Below are 5,604 nucleotides of genomic sequence, written 5' to 3'. Positions count from 1 at the left end.
CGATTGCTTCTAAACCTTAAAGGTCGCCCCAAATAAAAATGCCTCCTAGATTTCTTCTAAAAAAAAAATCGGTTAAAAGTAGCTTTATTTCCTTCTACGGTTACGGCAGACTAGACACGTCCATGGCGTATTGCTGCCATCTATTGTTTTATTGTCTATTCATATTTTCTGTAGAATATAGTGGCACGCAAATTGCGACAGCGTCTTTGTTTTGGCCTCTGTCTTCTTGATTCCTTGATGTGCACGCATTAAAATCTACCGTGACCGACAGTCAAATGCACTGCAAAAGAGTTCACGAGCTGCAAACGCAGGAAATGATCTAAAACACAAATGATCTTAAACAAATGCAACAGAAAACATAGCAAGACAAAAATGTCGCAATCACAGAAACTAATCACGGAAACTGTATAGGTAAATGTGTATTGTGGTTGTAATATCAACCTGCCATTCTTTATTTTCCATGCCTTTACATTCAATGTCTACCCAGTGCCTCCCCCCCGTAGGTTCTGTTGTGTGTGTTTTTCCTGTCTTGCTGCGAAACCAATTGCCCTTTGGGGACAAATAAAGTTGAAAGTTGAAGTTAATCAGGAGCTAAAAACGTACAAACGTACACAACAAATACGAAAACACACAAAACTCGGAAACTGAAAGAAAAATGAGGCAAACAAAGGAAGCGCACCATGCCATTATAATGTTAATTAGGAAAAAGGATAACTTATAAATCAAGATTTCCAGCTACGTAACTACGCCACTCTTCTATAAAATTGTTAGGAGATTGAAGCCAAGTATTAACACATAAAGGTTACCATTCCTTTTCATTATCATCTTCAGAAGTTAACTAACAAGATCTATGCCTTATTTGCATTCTCTCCTCTACCTGTCCTCCACCCTTCTCCTCCATCATTGCCCAGCAGGCCCTCAGCAGGAGGGTCCCCCTTATGAGTCTCGTCCTGCTTGAGGTTTCTTCCTGTTAAAGGGGAGTTTTTCCTTGCCACTGTAGCTTGTTAGGGGTCAGGCCCTGGGATTCTATGAATTGCTGAGGCAATTTTGATTGTAACAGATGCTCTATAAAGATTGATTGATTGATTTATCGATTGATTGATTGATTGATTGATTGATTGATTGATTGATTGATTGAGTAAATCTGGGTATACCACCAATCATCTTAGTCAAGATAGTCATTGCTCCATAGTAGCAGGGTGCACTTCCATTGTGGAGCGAATTTGATGCATGTTTTTTTGTATTTGTAGCATTTTTCTTTTAAATTTGTTTTTCTTTTTTTGTTGTTTTTAAGGTTTTGCGTCTGCTTATTTTCTGTACTTCAACATTTTTGTCTTGTGGTGTTTTTCTGTTGCATTTGTTTTATGTGTTTTTGTTTTTGCATCATTTCTGTGTTTGCAGCATTTGGTCGTTTCCAGCACATATTCTTTTGCAGTGCCTTTGCCCCTCTTGTCCACTGTAAATAAAAACAGTGGGCCAGATTCACGAAGCGTTCTTACGAACAAATTTGTTCTTAAGTCCCACTTACGAACAGTTTACGAAGATTGTGGCATTCACCAATTTCTTCTTATCCTGGATTTATTATTTCCTATTTTTGGTGATTTACGGAGAATTTTAAAATTACGTAAATGTGCCAATGACTTAACATTAATCAACCAAATTGGAAACCATGCCAAAACTGTCTTTTTATTTGATTTTATCTGGATTTATTTTATTAGGGGATCGAGGATATGCCCTGGTTGTTGACACCACTGACCACCTAACCCTCAGACTCCACAATTTTATTCAATCAGATGCATGCGCGCAGTCGCTCCACCATTGAACGCACCATCGACATGTTAAAGGGGCGCTGGATGTGTTTGGACACAGAGCCACAACCCCGTGAGGATGTGCGTCCTGACGCAATGATGGGGCCAGACTGCAGGCACGCGGTTCACGTTCGAGCGCGATTAATTGCCCGTTTGTGAATAAAATGCATTATTGTCACAATCCGAGCACAGCTTTTACACGTTTTTGTTTTTTTTACATTCTTATTTTTTTTACATTCTCGTTGATTTCTTTAAGCGTGTTGGCTATAGTCATCAGGGTTGAGGCAATTTTATCAAGCGTGTTAGCCATCCTTTCTTGATTGTTCAACGCGGCGTCAGAAATCAGCCGTGGAGAGGCAAGCTTTGGGCATTTCGCTTTGGGCATTTGGCTGCTTTTTGCTCTGTCTACAGGGTCCTGCTGCGGTTCCTTTTATGGGCATTAGTGGGCGGTGACTTATGCTAATCGTATGTTAATTAGACTCACCTGGCACGCGCTTTCAACTTACGAACAGATGGCATTCATCAATCTAACACAGCTGCGAACAATTCTGGGGCTTACGAACGCGTTGATGAATCCGACGTAGGGTTTTCTTAAGAAACTTCTTAAAAACAACTTAAGAAAGAATCTAAGAAGATTCTTAAGAACATATTGGTGAATCTGGCCCAGTGTTTTCAGTCACTCCCAGATCTCTAAAAAGCTTTGATATGAGTGTCTTTCGCAGTGTAGGATAGCATGTCCAACACTCTCTGCTTCTCAGAATCCACACTTTCCATCAGCGGTAATGTACAGGGAATCTGGCATACCGGGCATAGTATAATTTTTTTCAACCACAACAGTATTTTGACATTAAAAGCAGCTTATTGCAAAATTTTCCTGAAGGCCAACAGTGAAGTAACACAGAGGGAGGAGAAGTAGCTATTCAGGTGGATGCCATTGTGTAAGTTCAAAGCAGGGACAGATAGAGGAGAAGGAGTTCAGAATAAATACTGACTGACTGCTTTTGTTTTGCATCCATTTGAGTGTCAGCAGCATGCATCAGAAGCAAAAAAAAGTCACATGCATTTTACACTGCACGATTCAATTGTGATTGTAACAGAGAGGAGAAAGCTTAAATAAGTTACCCAAAAAAAAATCAACGAGTGGGGTCTGCTTCAGAGCACCCTCAACATGTGAAGTCAGCCATGTTTAGCTGAAGTTGTCAATTTTGACAAAAAAACAAATCTGTCTGCAGCTGCAAAAAATGAAAAGCCTCTTATAAGCCTTATTATGAAGGCAACACATGCTGTAAGTGTCTATATTAGCTATATTAACCTACTATCAAAATAATAAGTAGGCTACAAATACATAACGAGTATCCTGGAGAGAATGACGCACCACATGACTACTCTGCTGTACGATTGTCCTTTAAGTTTAACTTACATTATAATGAGATGTTAAAATTAAATAATTATTATACACATTTTTACAGCAAACTTTAAGAATGTTTGTCATGTTTTTCTTCCTACAGAAATTATATTAAAACAAAAAATATATTCACACCACCTTTAGTCCATCTTCATATTTTTGAAAAAGCTCCAGGGAGCCACTAGGGCGGCCGACCCCTGGCCTAGGGAAACCACATTTCAGCCACATGCACTTCATCTCTTTTTAGCTGCAGCATTGCGACTTGATCTGGCATTTAGGTGAAATAGGTATTTTTTACAAATCCAAGAAAGCAGCCCTATTAAAAAGACAATGCCATATCAATGTCCTGAAAACACCAATAACAAAATGTAAACAGTAGTGTATGATCCTACTTTAAGCAGAAACATCAACTCACATTAACAATAATGATTTGACCAGCAAAACTTCCAAAAATACAAGAGACACTCAAATGTAAAATAGAAAATGTGTGATTCTTTTGGTTTTTACCTTTGATCACTGACTGAAGTTCATCGACCGTACCAAACGTGGCAGTTGTGATACAGTCTAGTACATTGCCTTATATCAAAACTCCTTTAACCTTTGATCATTGAAAGAAAGTTCGAGTGTTAGGATTGTACTCAAAATTCAAGGCGGACCGAGCACAAGAGATTGGTCAACCACATCCTGTAGTGATAAACGCAGAACACAACAAACCGATGCACACAGACCAGATGACAGTTGTGTTTTCACACATGTGGTGAAAATGTTCAGCTCTTAGCACATGCTGAAGACAACAGAAAGCAAAGTAATCTTGATTGTATGTAAATAAATTTATTGATTGCAATATTTTTATGTCAATCATAAGAGTTCATCAAAATGCTTTCTAGGATATTAATGCACAAGCATGGCTTCTTCAGATAAAACAAGCATTTTGCACTTTTTAATTTAAATTCATTTAAAATTTAAATTCAATTTCATTTCAAACTATGGCAACAACATAGTCTGAATGCACCTTACAGAATCGATTACAATAAAAATGATCAGGGGAAGAGCACACAACAAAGTAAGCACAAGAACTCACAAAAACCACAAAGCAAAAATGGTCTGAAAACTCAAAATTCGGAAACATTGGGTAAAATGTGTGTTTTAAAAAGTGTTTTACAAATTGTCTGTGTAGATTCTCAATCATCCAGGTCATAGTTAGCGAAGGTAGTTTTCTCTGTCAACTGGACTGTGTTTCTTCTCTGTGAAGACGTTTCCAGAACTGAAGAAGCCTTCTGGATAGAAGGCGAAATGTCTTCACAAAGAAGAAACACAGTCCAGTTGACAGAGAAAACTACTTTGGATGTTTTACAAATTGCAAATAGAGGTGGATTCTTCAATAATACAAGCCCTAGAAAGGAAAAAGAAAGACAATAAAAGAAAGAAAACATCCAAAAGCAATAAAACTTAATAAATAGACTTAGACACAATACAAAACAAACTAAAAATTTACAAAACTATGAAAGAGAGTGTAAGAAGAGTACGGAGGCACCAGCATGGCTGCAGGGACTGTGTTAGGTTCAAACTGTTCATATAGCAATACTGTAACCGCTTATTATCACTCCTGACAACCTGACCATCCTGTGACACTCCATCCCCCATTTTCTTATATGTTCCTTTTGCACACTCTAGATCTAGTTCTGACTTATGGTGTTGAGGTAGAACATGTGTCAGTGTTCCCTCAGAACCCACTCCTGTCAGACCATTCTTTGATCACTTTTACATTTATGATTAAGTATTCTTCTATGCTCAAAACAAAGTCTTACTATTGCAGATGTCTTTAAGATAATGCTGTAGCTAAGTTTAAGGAAGCGATCCCTGCGTTGATCCCAGGACCACTGTGTGTTTCCCCAGGGATCAATCATTATAATCTTAGCCCTGCTGAGGTTGACTCTATTGCGGAAGGTGCAGCAACCTCACTGAGAATCATGCTTGATTCTGTTGCCCCCCTGAAAAAGAAAATAGTAAATCAGAGGAGGTGTGCTCCCTGGTATAATTCACATATCAGGACCCTCAAGCAGAAAGTGCGAAGACTAGAAAGGAAGTGGTATTCTTGTAAAATAGACAGCTATCATGTAGCCTGGAAAGACTGTCTATTGGTTTACAAAAAGGCCCTTCGCAAGGCTAGAACAGCTTATTTTTCTTCTTTAATTAAGGAAAATAAGAGCAACCCCAGGTTTCTTTTCAGCACTGTGGCCAAATTAACTAAGAGTCACAGTGTTTTAGATCCACGTATCCCTTCTTCCCTTAGTGGTGAAGACTTCATGAGCTTCTTCACTGATAAAGGTATAGCTATCAGAGAGAAAGCTAACCAGGCCATCCCAACAACTGGACCATCACCAGATGTGC

This window comes from Takifugu rubripes, chromosome 8 (genome assembly GCF_901000725.2).
Source record: "Takifugu rubripes chromosome 8, fTakRub1.2, whole genome shotgun sequence".
Classification (NCBI taxonomy): Eukaryota; Metazoa; Chordata; class Actinopteri; order Tetraodontiformes; family Tetraodontidae; genus Takifugu; species Takifugu rubripes.
The sequence above is the reverse complement of the archived record's forward strand: the minus strand, read 5'-3'. Positions refer to the sequence as shown.